The sequence below is a fragment of the Polypterus senegalus genome, chromosome 3, assembly GCF_016835505.1.
Source record: "Polypterus senegalus isolate Bchr_013 chromosome 3, ASM1683550v1, whole genome shotgun sequence".
NCBI classification, from domain to species: domain Eukaryota; kingdom Metazoa; phylum Chordata; class Cladistia; order Polypteriformes; family Polypteridae; genus Polypterus; species Polypterus senegalus.
In genome coordinates this window covers 267,237,854-267,254,918 of record NC_053156.1, presented here as the reverse complement: position 1 = coordinate 267,254,918, position 17,065 = coordinate 267,237,854, and positions in this window count along the sequence as shown.

The following is a 17,065-nucleotide window of genomic DNA, read 5'->3' as shown; positions in this document are numbered from 1 at the left end:
TTTCCACAGTGTGCTCCAGTTTCCTTCCAAAGATATGCAGATTTGGTGACACTAAAATGATGCAAGTGTATGTGAGTGCTTGTATTCACCTTGTGATGAGCTGATGCCACGTCCAGGGATTGTTTCTGCTTTGTGCCTAATGCTAGCTGGAATGGACACATCCCTGGATTGATGGATTTAATCATTAAACATCCTTTTCAGAGATATTGCGGTAAGGTGTCATTGGAATTTAATGGGTGTTCCAGGCAATTCACAACACAGTTGAAGCCAAACCTGTTCTCACCATGATAATATCTCGCACTGCCACCTGGTGGATTCCTCCAGATTTGCATAAAGTACGAGCGCAAGTATAAACAGTAAAAAGCTTGCTATGTTTAAACCTGGCCTTAAAGGTATTCAAGGTTTCTGCATGTCATATTAGTTTGTTCAAGAGTCCACTACAACTTGAGTAAAAACACTAGGGAGCTACAATGTGGTCAATTTTCAGATGACTGACTAGTGTGAAGTTTGCATGTTCACTCCATGTCAGAGTAAAAACTTTAATTCAATACATTCATCAATTTTTTTTAACTGCTTAGTGAGTTTGGGGATATAGTGCTCAACCAAAATAGTCCCAGTATGAGTGTGGCCATCAGTGCAGAGATGCTGTTGAGATAGAGGAAAACCAGAGGACCAACATGGATAGGGCATACCATCTCCACACTGATAGTCCAGCACTATACAATACAGGGTGGTCCAGATCTAATTATGCAGATCCAGATCATCTGGATGACTTTGATTTATGCAGGGATGATTCCAGTTGGGCGCAAAGATGATTCTTCATGTTGTCAGTTTGCATACTTGTCGATTTGCTAAGCTGTCCCAACATCCCAGCCAGGATTTTTCGGGTGATTTTCTATGTAATAAACTTAATAAGTTATAGCGTAATGAAAATTGCATAATTAGATCTGGACCACCCTATATGTGATGTGTAACAATTTGACAGTACTACGAATCATTGAGACTGTATAGGGTTGGGGGGCACAGAGTTACATAACAAGTAAGGTATATGACATGGCAGTGAAACAATCTGTTTTTCATTATTCAAGCTTGCTTACTCCAAAGCAGTTTTAATGGCTGTGCAGCCGTTTGTGTCCAAGTCAGATAAAACTGGTGATTTAGTCATTCACATACAGACAGCCTCAATCTCACATTTAGAGTTGTCATTCCAGATGGAATTGTAAATCTGGAAGAAATCTGATGCACCTCCAAAATGGAAAAATGTGAATACTTTGCAGATTTCTACAGGCAGGGGGCTTTGAACCAAAGACTCTGGAACTATGAGGCAGCAGCACAACACACAGTGCTGCCTGGAAGTTAAACAGGAATACACAATCTAGATGCTGTCATGCACACACAAACAGCATTGAATAAGGTGCAGTTTCTAACAATTTCTAGTTTTCTCCCTCTTCCAGCCCTAGAGTAGGGGAAGAGACTCCCAAAAAGCTGCGATAATGCCACTCAGCCCTGGAAGTCACACCACTGCCAGTCATCACGCTGAATCAGAGACAAGATGACTGGAGGTTGGTGTTCATTTATCAGTCCACGTGTGATGGAGCAGACTGCCTACAGAAGCAACTAAAACCCATTTGCTAAATGATCTCCTACAGCTTCATTTTGTTATTTTTTTCTTTCATTTTCCTTCAGTTTAATTAGCGTCACTGATATTAAGTGATGATCTCTTTGGGGACTCCAGCACTTATTTTTGTCCTGTTTCATTTAACACTTTGGACAAGTGTGAGAGTGAGAGTAAAAGAAGGACATTGTAATGTATGTCAGTCCATACGTTATCAAAACAGTTCAGGATCACGAGCAGAAAGACAGATTTGAAGATCTAGAGATCAGAAAGGCATTTTGACCCCAGCTCATGATAGGCACAATATAGCATACTGCTACTTGACTCAATACCCCTCTCCATGCTGTATAAAGCCGCTTTTCCACTGCATAGTACGGCACGACACGGTTCAGTACAGCTCACCTTGGTTCGGCTCAGTTCAGCTCGGTTTGTGTTTCGACTGCAGTTTAGTACCGCTTTAGAGTGGGCGGGATTATTCACGTGTCGTTATAGTTGCGCCGCCTCTACTGCTCGCTCTTCATTTTTTTTTATCTTGTCCCTACAGTGTTTGTAAGTCCTATGGTAGCCGTGTGCGGCCAAGAGCTGAGCGACCTCCTGGAAAATTTTTTCATTCCGCGTCGCCCATCCAGCTCTCGCTGGATCCGCTCCTCGGCTACCAACGAGGAACGTCTGTACTTCCTCAACAGACCACGGAACAGCCATTTTTGGTTAAAACCAGTTCGAACCTTCGCGGGTCTGTTGTGTCTCGTGTCGCAAGTTCAGTGACGCAGTAATGACGATTTTCTCCGGCCAATCAGTGACCAGCAGAGTTTACACGTCACATTTTGGTAACGGTTCGGCACGCTTGGAATCTCGGCTGAGGTGGTACTAAAAAAAGGACCAGGTACCAGGTACTGTTCCCAGTGGAAAGCCCCGCAAAAGTGAGCTGTACTGAACCGTGTTGTGCCGTACTATGCAGTGGAAAAGCGGCTTTTCATAGCAATAAACCACCCAATGCTTGTAGGTCCACAGCTCAGATAAAGGTGGCAGTTTTAATAAAAACTTAATTACTTTCCCGGCTCACTCTGTGGTTGTGCATGCTCATGCAGCTGCAGGGGGTTGGTGGAGAATTTGGGTGAGACACACCTAAATGCTAGAATGCAGTCTCTCTCATTTGATTCATCAGCTTCCTGCAGCTAGCGATTCAGATACTGTGCCCATGGAGGCATATAAGAAAGAATAGAGAAAAGGAAAGAAGAACAACAGAGATGGAGAGAGAGAAGGCAGGAGCAAGAGAGAGAGAACTGGTGTGAGTGAACAAAAAAGAGAGAAGACAGATAGCTGGGAGGAAGTCCCTGGAGGGAGTATGTGGCCAACAATCAGGGGATGATGGCCACTCCAGCTGAGTGAACCACAAAGATGAGTGTCTGGCAGCAGGAGACGGAGGCTCAAGAATAGTGGTCTGCCGGGAGCCAGTGAGAGGTGCAGGAGCCCGAGCCCAAGAGCAAAAGGCAGGTTGGCTGAATTGTAGGTTAGGCACCTACTTGGCTACAAGGATCTGCTTAGATTTAAGTCACTGAGACGTCAGCATTTAAGGAGGTGCACCAGGGCTCATGTTTTTAAGGACACATTTTAAAGGATTATTTATTTGGATTTTAACCTCCACCAGCAACTTTAATTTTATTGGATTATTTATTTATTATGGAAGATTTGCACTGCACATTTGGACACTGATTTATTTTAGATGGTTTTAATAAAAGCACTTGGAATTTTTATGCACCAACCCCTTGTTTTGTGTATGACTGTCCTCATTTGCCTGACTCTTCCGGTTACGTTATTGATCGTGTTGAATTTAAGAGGCTTCCCAGGATACTACTGGTAGCACGGGGCTGAACCGTTCCATCACAGTGCTATGCACTTATGGAGTTAGGTAGTGCCATATTGCCTTTCCTAAACCCGCTGGGTTGCATTTCCTCTGCTCTTCATGTTCTGTAGCAATACATCAGCCCAATACTTCATACTCTGCAGTGTAATAATACATAACGAAAAAGAACTCTAAATTCAAATGTGTTTCTGCTTATCTCGCTGTATAATTTTTTCTTTGATGGACTGGCACCCCATGAAGTGCTAGTTTCTGCCTTGCACTCAGGTTAGAAATGGCACTGGCTACCTACATCCATAAATAAGATTGTGCAGGGTTCCGAATGTTAGTTAATTATTGTATTGAAGATACTTTAAACTTTCCAGCTGACCCCCTTCAGGTGATAGGCCTTAAGCCTCAAAATCTTCTCAAACTAACAAGGAGTGCAGTGTATTCTGAGAAGGCTGAAAGGTAAAGCTGCATTCATAGAATTTTGCTTGGTTAGAAACTGTAGCTTTTGATGCCCATGGAGAAACAACCTTGAGTTTGTGATAATGATTTAAAAACATTTTCTGTGGTTTGAGAAAGCTTTCTCTGCTAACAAAAGGAAAACAAGTAGGCCAGATATTTTGTGTCTGTAAGAAGGGAGGTGAGAGTTGCTGCCTTTTATTAAACTTATTCTAGAAAACATTTTCACTCTCTGTTTCTGTTTGTTGCAAAAAAGGAGCTTTTCCTCAATTTAACTGCTGCTTCTGTGACACTTTTGGAAAGAGCTTAGCTATGTTGCTTTTTAATAAAAACTGACACTTCCAAGGAGCCTTTCTCTAAGTGAAACAGACATTTAAATAGAGCTCTCTGTTAGGTGTTGGACAATTTCCATGGAGCTCTCTCTCTCTGGCAAGAAATCTTTTTTTTTTTTTTCATTTTTTGATTAAGATTATGTAATTTGCATCTAAAGTAAAGACACCATCTGAGAATTGTCATCTGGTACTGTCTTACTTCTGAAACATGCACAATTATGGAAGCTAGAATAAGAAATAAATCAGAAAGCACTTATATCAAAATAATATACTAAATTACATCCAGCATCGGTTTAAGAGAGGGTGAGAGGAGAACCTTGACTAAACCTATCTTTTAGATTTTTTGAATAGGCAAGTACAATAGTTGACGAAAGCAAAGCCTACAATATAATTTATATAGACTTTTTAAAGTCCTCTGCTACAGTCCCACACCAAAGATAAATTCTGAAACTAGAACCTACAAGCATCAAATGCAACTTACAAAAGTGGAGCTCATGTTGGTTAATGATAGATAATAGATGAAAAATACAGATAAGAGGAGAATTCTACTTATGGAGTATGGTCATCAGTGGAGTCCCTTAGGGGTCTGTTCTTGGAGCATTATTTTTTCTGATTTATAATAATGACACTGGTTCCAGTATGGTTAGTAAAATTGTGAAATTTGCACTTGATAATAAAATTGGAGTAATTGCATACACAGACAATGTTTGGAAATGTTTAATGTAGAAAAGTGTGAAATGCTACCCTTGTACAAAAGGAACGTCAGTTATAAATACAAATGAAACAACCTATGGAAAGGATTTAAAGGTTTATGAGAAATGTATATTGCAAAAACTGTTGAATATATTGTATATCAAGCGACATTATGCTCATATAATGCACTAGTGAGAACTGTGTGCTGTTCTGGACAATATGTTGCAAGAAAGACAAAGCAGCACTTACATCTTTGCTGAGGGTAGCAAGCAAGCAGATGCCAGGAGTTAAGGACATGTTGTACTGTGATACATTCAGGGAATTAAACCTGTTTAGTCTTGAGTAGAAGAGACTGTGTGGGGACCTAATTGATAAAGCAGAGCCAGAAGAGTTCTTTCAGTTTAAGGGTGAATCTCGTACTCAAGGACACCAGTGGACATTAAAGGGAAGTGAATTTAGGATGGAAGCCGAGAAGCACTTCTTTACACAAAGAGCTGTGGGAATCTGGAATAAAGACATTTAGTTTAAGCAGAAACCTTGTCAACCACTAAGAAGTATCTGGATGAAATATTGGGACAGCTTAGCTAGTAGTGAAACAAACGAGTCAAATTGATTAAATGGTCTCATCTTGTTTTAAATTTCTTATGTTATTATGAATGTCTATTGCATGAACCCAAGCAGGCTGCATAATCCTTTGTATTGCTTATTTTTGTTGCTATTGGTTTTGATACAAATAATAATGTTTTAAGTGAAAGCTTAAATCAATATAACTGTCTGCTACTAGCAAGCTGAGAAAATACATTGTCCATTCTTTGTGTAGCTTCAATCCCTTAAGGGCCCAAGGGTGGGCTCCTTTGTGAAATTCTCCATTGGTGGTAAAGTTGGCTGAAGTAAAGGTTTGTAGGTAAAGACAATCTCATTTAAACAATCAGCCTACCATTAGAGGTCCCTAGTAGAATACCGAGGGGAATTCATGGGCAGTAACACAGGACAGAGGTTACAGGTAACAGTTGTAAAGCTGGTTGTGACATTTCTTCCTATGCCCTATTTTTTAATTATCCATTAGAAATATAAATATCCAGCTGAAGTTTCCATTTATAAATAATTAACTCCAATTTGATATTAACACCAATTAAATAAAATGCACGTTTTATAGCTCTATATCAACTCTCTGTGTACTACTGTTTCTTTTCCATGTCATACCATCTTGTACATTACAGAACACATGTGGCATTGTAATAAACCAAAAGTAAGCAATAAATGGGAAAGAGATCTTACGTTAAAATGACACAGCCAAGTGACTTAGCACTACATATTGACATGATTTGACTGGGATGCATATATCTGACAGAGAATGTAGTCTTGCAGGATTCACAACATTGAGAGACTATGACTCTCAAAAATGTACAATATGGAAAGCACACAGTAGTAGTGAAGATAAGGTAACACATTGCTACATTTTACAAAATGAAGACTAGATGTCTTTTGCACAAGGACCCATCCGCAACTGTTTGATTTCCTCAGGCCTAGAAAAGACTGGAAATTTTTCACATAATGCTTATATTGTTATGAGATTTTTCAGATAAAAGTGACGGTAGTTTTGAGGTAGGGTTGTTTTTCTCACTAAACATGGCTTCCAGAGAGTGATGAAGTGATGCATGTTGATTAGCACATACAAGTAAGAATTTTACTGTTATCCATACATGTGACAATATTTAGTTAGTTGATGGATAAATCACTGAATGTATCGTAAAAACAAAGCAACGACAGGGAGAAGCTTTGGGGCGTGTATAAGCAAACCCATATAACTAGAATCTCAGAAACAGAGAAATAAAACGAAGATAAAGCGTTAAGTTGCGTCTTTTCAGACAGTTGTCTGGATTTGACTATCATTGAAGGTAGTTCTTCCAGTTTAGACCGTTTCTAACAGGAAGAGGAGGATCCAGGTGAACGGAACACTGAAAGTGGTGTCAGTACTGGAAAAGCCGTCAATCTTTCAATTTGCAGAGGGAGAGAAAGAGAAGGCGTTATCGTAAAGGCCATTTATCGTTACCAGAGCACTTAAACTATTCTCTGTGTGCATGTGCATGGCAGTATGGAGCAGTGACAATTTAATTACAGGCATTTAGTATTATTATTTTTAAGTACTCTAATAAAATTGAAGTACTCATGGATGTCTTGATGTCTTTTTATGTGTAACTTGCATTGGTATTGACAAATATGTTTGAGGTAAGGAACACAGACGTTTTGAGGTAAGAAAGTTATTCTCATTAATCATGGGAAAGGAGAGTACAAAATAAGAAAGAATTTCACTGCTCACATGACAATAATGACAGTACAAACATGCAAAGTTAGTGTTCCAGAAGTTAGTACCATACCTTTCCTGATATCCCGGTGAAGTGAAATGGAACACAGCGCAGTCAAAGGTGAAATTGAGTTCCTGACTTTAACCCCAGCATGATGCTTTTGATCAACGGACATACCGTTTAAACACCTACAGCCTTGCCAAACACTTTTTCCATCTCAGTAGCTCTTAAATATTCCAATGGACACCCCATATAGATGGAGAATGCATACTGTGGTTTGAGGAGATGCAGTATTAAATAAAATGATGCAACAAAACACACAAGTCACAAAGTGATACAAAGATATCTGCATTAGGCATGCCTAATCAATCTGTCAATTTTCTCAACTATTCCATTTGCAACAATACTGGTCCGGAGTTCATGTCTGAAACAGTAAAATGCAGTGATAAGATTGCACATAAAGCAGTTATCTAACAATCATCTACAAAGTAACACAACATGGAAAGTCGATAGCGGTGAAATCAATCAACACAACGCAAAAAATTCATCAAATCAAAAAGATTAAAGCGCCTTGCAGGAAGTGTGTGCTAAACCAGAATAGAACAGAATCACACAATTAAGAGAGCAAGGGTGATGCCATTTAGAAAACATGTAAAGGTGGACCCACTCTACATTAAGACAATGCAGCGAATGAAATGATGCAGAGATACAGCACTACACTACACAAGACAGAAGCTGAATTGAATGATATGTGTGGGGAACAGCCCGGACACAGACAGGCAGACACCGATGCTTTATCACCCAACACACGTTTATAATACATTTTATATTTACAGTGACTCACACAACCCAGTACTCCCGTACTAATCACCCTTAAAGTCCTGGCCTCTCACAATGCCTTTCACTCTTCTGGCCACCTCCACTCCTCTCCTCTCCTCCGAGCTCCGTCCTCTTCCACCTGACTCCAGCTATCGAATGGAGGGAGACGTCCCCTTTTATCTTCACCTGGACGTGCTCCGGGTGCATCCCAGTGAGCTTCTACTGGCACTCCCTGGTGTGGTGGAAGTGCTGGCTGTGCACCCGGAAGCACTCAGGGTGTGGTGGAAGTGCTTAGGACCAGGGCTCTCAAGGCATCTGGGCACCCCCTGGCGGTGACCACAGGCCCCTATAGGGTTGAGCTTCTATGCTCCTTTCCTTTGGTCCCCATAGCCACCAGGGTGGTCGCCCCCTCATGGTCTGGAGGAACGTAATCCCTCCCCCAGTCCTTCTGGGCATCCCGGCTGGGTACCACCCCAGCCACTTGCCACACATGATATAAAACTACCCAACATGTTGTATGCTTAGCGTGGCGAGTACTTAGAGCAGATCTGATGCAGGTTCATTGAAATGGAGAGTGTTAACTGTAGCATGTGCACACCACACACACACAGAGAATTCAGTCAGTCAGTCAGCCATTTTCCAACCCGCTATATACTAATACAGGGTCACGGGGGTCTGCTGGAGCCAATCCCAGCCAGCACTGGGCACAAGGCAGGAACAAATCATGAGCAGGGCACCAGCCCACCGCAGGGCACACACACACATCCACACACTAGGGACAATTTAGGATCACCAATGCACCTAACCTGCATGTCTTTGGACTGTGGGAGGAAACCCACGCAGACACGGGGAGAACATGCAAACTCCATGCAGGGAGGATCCGGGAAACGAACCCAGGCCTCCTAACTGTGAGGCAGCAGCGCTACCACTGCGCCACCGTGCTGCCCTACACGGAGAATTGAATACAGCAAAAGTGCAATGCACAACCAGGGCAGTTTGTAACAAGCAGTGACAAAGCATTCCACAGCATATAATATGACTGGTGCTTTGATACAGCACCGCAAAACACAGCAAATCCATCCACCCATCTCTTTTCTTAACCCAACACCAGTGCAGGGTGAGTGGATCAATGAAACAATGCCAAATATAGTTGGGAAAGTCAAACATGTGCTGAATAAACCAATAATAGACTGTTACACTCCATGGAGTTCATATTGAAAATAAACACATGCTGGAAAATAGAAAGCTTATTAGAGAAAGTTGTCATATTGTAATACAGTGCATCACAAAATGAAGAGGCTAAGTCAAGAGAGTAATGAATGTACTATACTGCATATTACAAAATGACAAAACCTAGAAAGTGAACAACATGTGTGAATAAAATAGGTCTACTGAATGAAGAGTGGTTAGGATGTACAGTATATAGTGCCATTAAAAAGTATTCATCCTTTGGCAGGTTTTCACATTTTATTGGTATGCAACATTGAATCGCATTTGATTTAACTTGGCTTTTTTACACTGATTAAGGGAAAAGCCACTTTAAAGGCAAAGTGAACACATAATTCTGCAAAATGATCTAAATTAACTACAAATATAAATCACAACATATTTGATTGTGTAAGTACTCACCTCTTTTAATAGGACACCCCTAAATCATCACTGAAGCAACCAATTGGTTTTAGAGGCCATGGAGTTAGCTCAATGGAGACCATCTGTCTAGGGTTTCAGTTGATTTTAGTGCAAATGCCCCTATGCCTGGTGGTGAGTCGGTATCTCAGCCTAAACTGCATAATGAAGATGAAAGAATACATCAAGCAACTTTGTGAAATGGTGACTGAAAAGATGGAGACAAAAAAAATAATGCAGATCACTGGACATCCCATGGAGTCTAGTTAAATCAGTCTTTAAGAAATGGAAAGAATATGGTATAGTCATAAATCTTTCCAGAGCAAGCCGTCTACAAAAACTGGGTGATCGTACAAAAGAAGAGGACTAGTGAGGAAAACCACCAACAGGTCTCTAAGAACTCTGAAGGTGTTACAGGCAACTGTATCAGAGATTGGAGAGCCTGTACAGACAAAAGCTGTGCCCAAGTGCTTGACTAGTCACAATTGTATGGGAGAGAAACAGCTACTGGTAAAAACACACCCACACACACAACATCTCAGCTAGTGTTGCCATACGGCACATGAGAGACTCTGAAGTCAGCTGGAAGCAGGTTGTATGGTCTGATGAAAATTATTTGGCCATCAGACTAAATGCCATGTTTGGTGTAAGCCAAACACTGTGCATTGTCAGAAACACATCATGCCAAGCATGAAGGATGGTAGCAGCAGCCTCAGGCTGTGAGGATGCTTCTTTGCAGCAGGACCTGGAAGGCTTCATGTGGTAAAGGGTAAAATGAATACAGCAAAATACTGAGAAATCCTGGAGGAAACTTAATGTCATGTACAAGAAGGTTGCTCCTTGGAAGAAGACTTGTATTTCAGCAAAAGAGCAACCCCAAGCATAAAGCCAAAGCTACACAAGAATGGCTTCAAGCCAACAATGTCCTGGAGTGGCCAGGTCAGAGTCCAGCTCTCAATCCAACCGAGAATTTGTGGCTGGACTTGTTAAAGACTGTTTACTCATGATTCCCATGCAACCTGACAGAGTTTAAACAGTTTTGCAAAAAATGGAGGAAAATGTCAGTATCCATATGTGCAAAGCTGATAGAGACCTGTGTACACAAACTCAACGCTGTCATGGCTACTTCTACTAAATACTGACAAAAAGTGGTGAATACACATGTGATCGATCATTTTGTATTTTATTTTTGTAATTAATTTGAGTCACTTTGGAGAGATCTGTTTTCACTTTGACATTAAATTGTTCTCCCTTTATCAATGTCAAAAATGCCAAGTTAAAACGACTGTGATTCAATGTTCTATAACAGTGGTTCCCAAACTCAATCCTGACGGCCCACTGTGGCAGCAGGTTTTTATTCCAGCCAAATTCATAATTAGTGATAATAATTGATCTCATTTATTTAGATTTTTTTCTCCTTCTCTTATTCTGCTTTTAGAAAAGCACAGCAGTATTTTTACATTTATAAGACATTTAGAAACATTTCTACTTGTGCTTTAAACGCTTACCTCTCTTTTGTTGTTGTCCTATTGTTTTGTTATTTTTTGTGCAGTTTGCACCCTTCATTGTATCCTAATAATGAGAATTAAAACAAACAGAACTGACAGCCAGGAAAACAACACTGAATGATGAAAGGCTTCAGCGTAAGACCCACTAATTAGTAGATAATAAATTAAACAATCAGAACACCTGGAAAAACAGAATGAACAATCAGGCTGAAAATTGTTAAAAAGTTAAAAAGAAAACTATCCCCGTATAAGTGCTTAGTAGATATTCATAAAAAATTACTTAGTTTTGTTATTTCTCCATTGACACCAAAACACATCCATCCATCCATCCATTATCCAACCCGCTATATCTTAACTACAGGGTCATGGGGGTCTGCTGGAGCCAATCCCAGCCAACACAGGGCACAAGGCAGGAAACAAATCCCAGGCAGGGCGCCAGCCCACCACAGCACCAAAACACAGAAACTGGGAAATAACAGCTCACTTAATTGGGATAGGAGTCCAATTAAAAGCAGAAGTTGGTTGGAACAGAAGCCTGCAGCCACAGTGGGGTGTTTGGGACGCACTTTCTACAACAATAAAATGTGAACATTTTCAGGAGTGAAGAGCTTTTGTAGGCGCTACATATGTATATATCAATGTATACCTTGAGGGTGAGGCAAACTCACAAAATATAGAGTATACATATTGAGTAGAATGAAGCAAAGCAACACAGTTGGAAGAGCGGTTGACATATAATGTAGATGTAAAACATGAAGGGAAGGAGTGGAAAAAACAGAGTGCAGTGCTGCACAAAACAGAGAGCATATGTCATGAAAGTTACATACTAGTGCATTAAGTAGAAGGATGCAAAGCAACACAGTCTGGAAAAAACAAAAGGATAAAACAGCTACCGAATGTCTCAAAGATGAGAGTGGGTGAGACTGGTGTAACACAGTTCTACTGAAAACAGAGAGGACATACTATGAGAGAATACATGATTCACAGCATAAAGAGAGCACTGAGAATGCTGTAAAGAAGCAAAGTCCGGAAAGTGGATACCACATAGGAGTAAAACAGGCAAACTGAATGATTAGAGTAATAGGGGCAGGAGTGCCACACAAATCACAGTGTATTTTGTGATGGAGGTGCAACACCATGTAACCTGTTAAATGCTTTATCTAGAATGACACAAAACAACACATCCCACTTGGAAGCAGACAGTAAATGCCCGAGCGCACGTCTGTCCTGACTCTCTCTTCCACCCTCAACACTTTTTTTTTTCAATCTTTCCTGCAATGCAGGTGGAAATCACACCATAAACACCAGCTAGCAAGATCCCTCCACTAGACAGGTCCATGGCTCTGTCTTAATCAGAATAAAAGGGAACACTGCTCATATCATGCCCTGCTCTCAAAGAAGCCAAAATCCTTTTCAGGTGTGTGATATACTATATATTTTGTCCTGCTAATGCTGCTGCTGCTGCTGCTGCTGCTGCTGTTACTTCTGCGCCTTTCAATTCCCTGCTTTCACATTCTGTCCTGGTTTCAAGGTGACCTTGCTAGGGATGCCGGCTTCAGTCATCCTATTGATTGATTCAGAAAAAAAAAAGAAAAACAAAAAAAAAAAAATAACAGTGGCTGCTTGTCGATGCCCTGGGACTTCCCTCCCACTCAGTGCCCCCCTCCAGGTACAGTAAAGCACATCAATCTCTCCTCATTGAACAAACACAGCCTGAGCCATTAAATTATTGAGTCACGCCACTGCTAAAAATTACACAGCAGCCTATCCGCACCCCCCATTCGACCCCCCCACCACCAAGCACACCCACCCACACACACACACACACACTCACTCACAGCAACTCATACTTGGCTAAAGCTCTGACAGAAGAATTACGGCACACATGCATGCAAGTCACAGAGACACAGGCGCTGGACAGCAGACTCAGCTAATTCACAAAATGCTTGTTTCTTATTATTACCAATTAGCATAATTGATTAATTGTAATGTTTACATTTGCATTTTATTCCCTACAGCTTTTGAGACAGAAAAGGAGGGCGTGATCAGCGTGGGAGCAGCTGTAGCACAAGAACATCTAGGGATGGAGCCCAAGCTGGTATAATTAAGCTGGCACCAAAATCCTATGGTGCTCGCCAGGCTCTTCAGTAGGTTATAATGAGTTGACTTTACAAAAAGTCACACAGTCTCCTTCATAAATCAAGGAGGAGAGAAATCCCAGCATGACACAGAGAGTAACTAGTGCCACTGTAGAAGGACATAGGGGGTGAGTTAAATCAGGATGAGCAACTAGAATATTGTAACTGTCTGGGGCTGGAAATTTTCAATGTCCTCTAGGCCCTTGAGCAGGAGAACAGAAAGCAATATAGTGTCGCACCGAGTCTGTATCCGAGATGGTGTTAGAGTCTCCTGGTTTTTAATTAATTAATATGAAGCAATGAAGTAGAAGATAGTGAAGTGAATACCATCTTAATGTCTCCAGTTAAGGCGGTATGGCATGCAGAATTCAAGTTCAGAGTTGTTGTCATATCTGCATACTACAATAAATTCCTACTTGCATCACTCCCACAGACTACTGGCAGAAGCACAATACCAACAACAGACAAGAACACGAATGAATGCATGAATACATCATTCATTGAGCAAAATCTATAAGGTACGCAATATAGAAAGACTCAAGGTGTGACTGTTAATGGTTCTGTACTGTTTGGCAGAATGAGGGAGAGAGAGAAGTGATTGTGCAAGAAGAATGAATTTAATAATAATAATATCATATGTCTCTCTTGTACAGTGACTGTCATATATATCGTGACAGAATGGAACGGTGTGCCAGTGATTTTCGGTGTCAACTTCATTGCCCCCTATAGTGCTTTGCAGTTCTAAGCTGAGAAGATACCATAGCAGGATGTGATGTGGATATTGACTCCGCTGTACATCTGTAGAGTTTGGTGAGCATACGTAGAGGCATTCGGGGTTTCAACAGACATCTAAAGAAGTAAAACATTGTTGATTCATTTTTTTTACAACAGCCATGATACAAGACCTCTAAAAGTATTCACCCCTTTGGAAGTGTTTACAGTTTATTGTTATGCAACATTGAATCTTATTTTAGTTAATTTGGCTTCTTTGACATTAAATAACAAAATAAGACTCTTTAATTTTAGTGTTAACAGATACCATACCATACCATATTTATTTGTTAAGCGCTTAAAAACACAGCATTACAACTGACCAAAGCGCTGTACAGTTACAACAAGCAGGACTAAAAGCAAAATATTAAAAATAAACATTAAGAGAGAATTAAAACAGAGATAATAAAAACAGGTCAAGGGACCAAATAAAATAGAGACAATAGCAAAAGGCAAGTGGAAAAATGAAACAGGTTAAGAATTAAAAGCCAATGTGAAGAAGTGCGTTTTTAGGCGAGATTTGAATGTGGCGACTGAAGCGGCTTGCCTAACCACTAAGGGCAGGGAGTTCCAGAGCCTGGGTGCACAGACGGAGAAAGCCTTTTCACCACGAGCTTTAAAACGTGCCTTGGGAACGGTTAGGAGCAGCTGATCTGCGGATCTAAGAACACGAGGGGGATTGTGACAATGGAGCAAGACACTCAAATAGGCGGGGGATAGACCGTTTAATGCCTTATAGGTTAGGAGGAGAATCTTAAAATCGATTCTGAATCTAACCGGCAGCCAGTGTAGGGTTTTCAAAATCGGTGAAATGTGTTGGATTTTGCTACTTCCAGTTAGAAGCCTTGCAGCCGCATTTTGAGCCAGTTGGAGTCTAGAAAGAGTGGCTTTACTGATACCAAAAAGGCAGGAATTAGAGTAGTCAAGCCGGGACGTAATGAATTCATGAATTACTGATTCCAGGAGGTGGTTAGAAAGAATAGGCTTGAGTTTGGCGATTCGCCTGAGATGGAAAAAGCAGGATTTTACTGTGCTGTTGACTTGAGCATCCATTTTCAGGACCGTATCCATTTTGATTCCAAGATTGGAGACAGACGAAGTTACTGGAATGGGAAGAGAGTCGAGACCAAGGGGTGGGGTCTGTTTGCAGTCGGGACTAAAAACAATGACCTCGGTTTTTGAATCGTTCAGGTGAAGGAAGTTTACAGCCAGCCAGTCCTTAATGTCAGATAGGCAGTCAAGGAGAGGTTTGGTGGAGTCAGTTGGCTTGAGGGAGAAATAAATTTGGCAGTCGTCAGCATATAGGTGATATGAAATTGCATGTTTTCTAAAATTGCACCTAAAGGCAGGATGTAGATTGAAAAAGTAGTGGCCCTAAAATGGAACCCTGGGGGACCCCACATGGGAGTGGGACTGATTCAGATGAAAAATCGTCTAGCATGACTCTGAGAATCCTGTTGCAGAAATATGACCTGAACCAGTCGAGGGCTAAGCCAGATACACCAGCCCAGGATTCGAGTCGGGAGATCATGATGTCGTGGTCGATTGTGTCGAAAGCAGCAGATAAATCGAGAATCTCTGTAAAGTGGTCTAAATTAATGATAAATATAAAACCCAAAATAACTAATTACATAAGTGTTCACTTCTGTAATAAAACGCATCTAAATCATCACTGGTGTTTTGGAAATTACATATTTAGTTCAAAGGAGATCACCAATCTGTAGTCAAGGGGTTTCATTTGACATAAATGCTCATGTATCCAGCTTCTGTTGAGTCAGTATGGCAGGCTATCCAACAACACTCCAAGCAACTTGGTGAAAAGGTGATTGAAAAGCACATGCCAGGGAATAAAGGTAAGAATATCCCTTGGAGTCCAATTAAATCAGTCATGAAGTAACGGGAAGAGTATGGAGCACCCAAACCATCATCGAGGCAGCCAATTGGCTTTAGACATCACACAATTAGTTCAAGGAGATTGCTTGTCTGTAATGATGGGATTTAATTTCATTGTATTAGAAACATATCTGCATCAGGATTAACAAGTAATCTAGAAGTAGGTTAAACTTTTTGCCAATCAGACTAAATGCCATGTTAGGCTTAAGCCTGCACGTTATCAAGAACATGTCATCTGCAATATGAAGCATAGTGGTGGCAGTATCTTGCTGTGGGTATCCTTCTCTACAGTAAGGCCTGGAAGGTTTGTGAGAATAAAATGAATGTAGCAAAATACAATAAAATTCTGGAGGAAACCCTGATGCAGTCTCTGTAAGAAACCTACAGCTAGGAAGAAGAGTTCTTTTTCAGCAAGGCAAAGACCCTGAACATAAGGTCAAAGCTATACAAGAATGGCTTACAAACAACAATTTTAATGTTACCTCTCAGAATTATTCTTAAAAATTGCACTAGGATAAGAATTTTTCAAAGTAGGACATGAGAGGGAGTTACAAAGCATCCTAGTCCTAGTCCCAGCATGGAGTAGGAAGCCATGTTTGAGATTAAATAACATCATGGTATTACGGTACTTCTTGCCGTAAACCAACACTCATGTTGATGTTTTGAAGTTTTCTGATGCTAACACTGAGGCTTCACTACAAAGATAATAATAACAATAATCATCCTCATCAAAGTAGAAGAAGGAAATTGTACCAAGCTACTTGTAACAGTTACCACTTTACAACATCATGAATAATATAGTAATGAACCCCAAGATGGAAAGACCAAGACACACACACAATGAATGAGAGTAAAGGCCAATAACAAGTGCATTTATTTAATAATGAATGCTCCAGGTAGTGTTCCTTCCTTGTGCCCTATCCACATTTGGGACAATGATCTTTATATGAGAGCCAATTTGCATGAATACAGCTTGCTTTTAACATCACTTCACATGGAGTGATGGGGAAAAATATATATCTGCATATTAAAATTAATAAAATGCATTTTATCCTC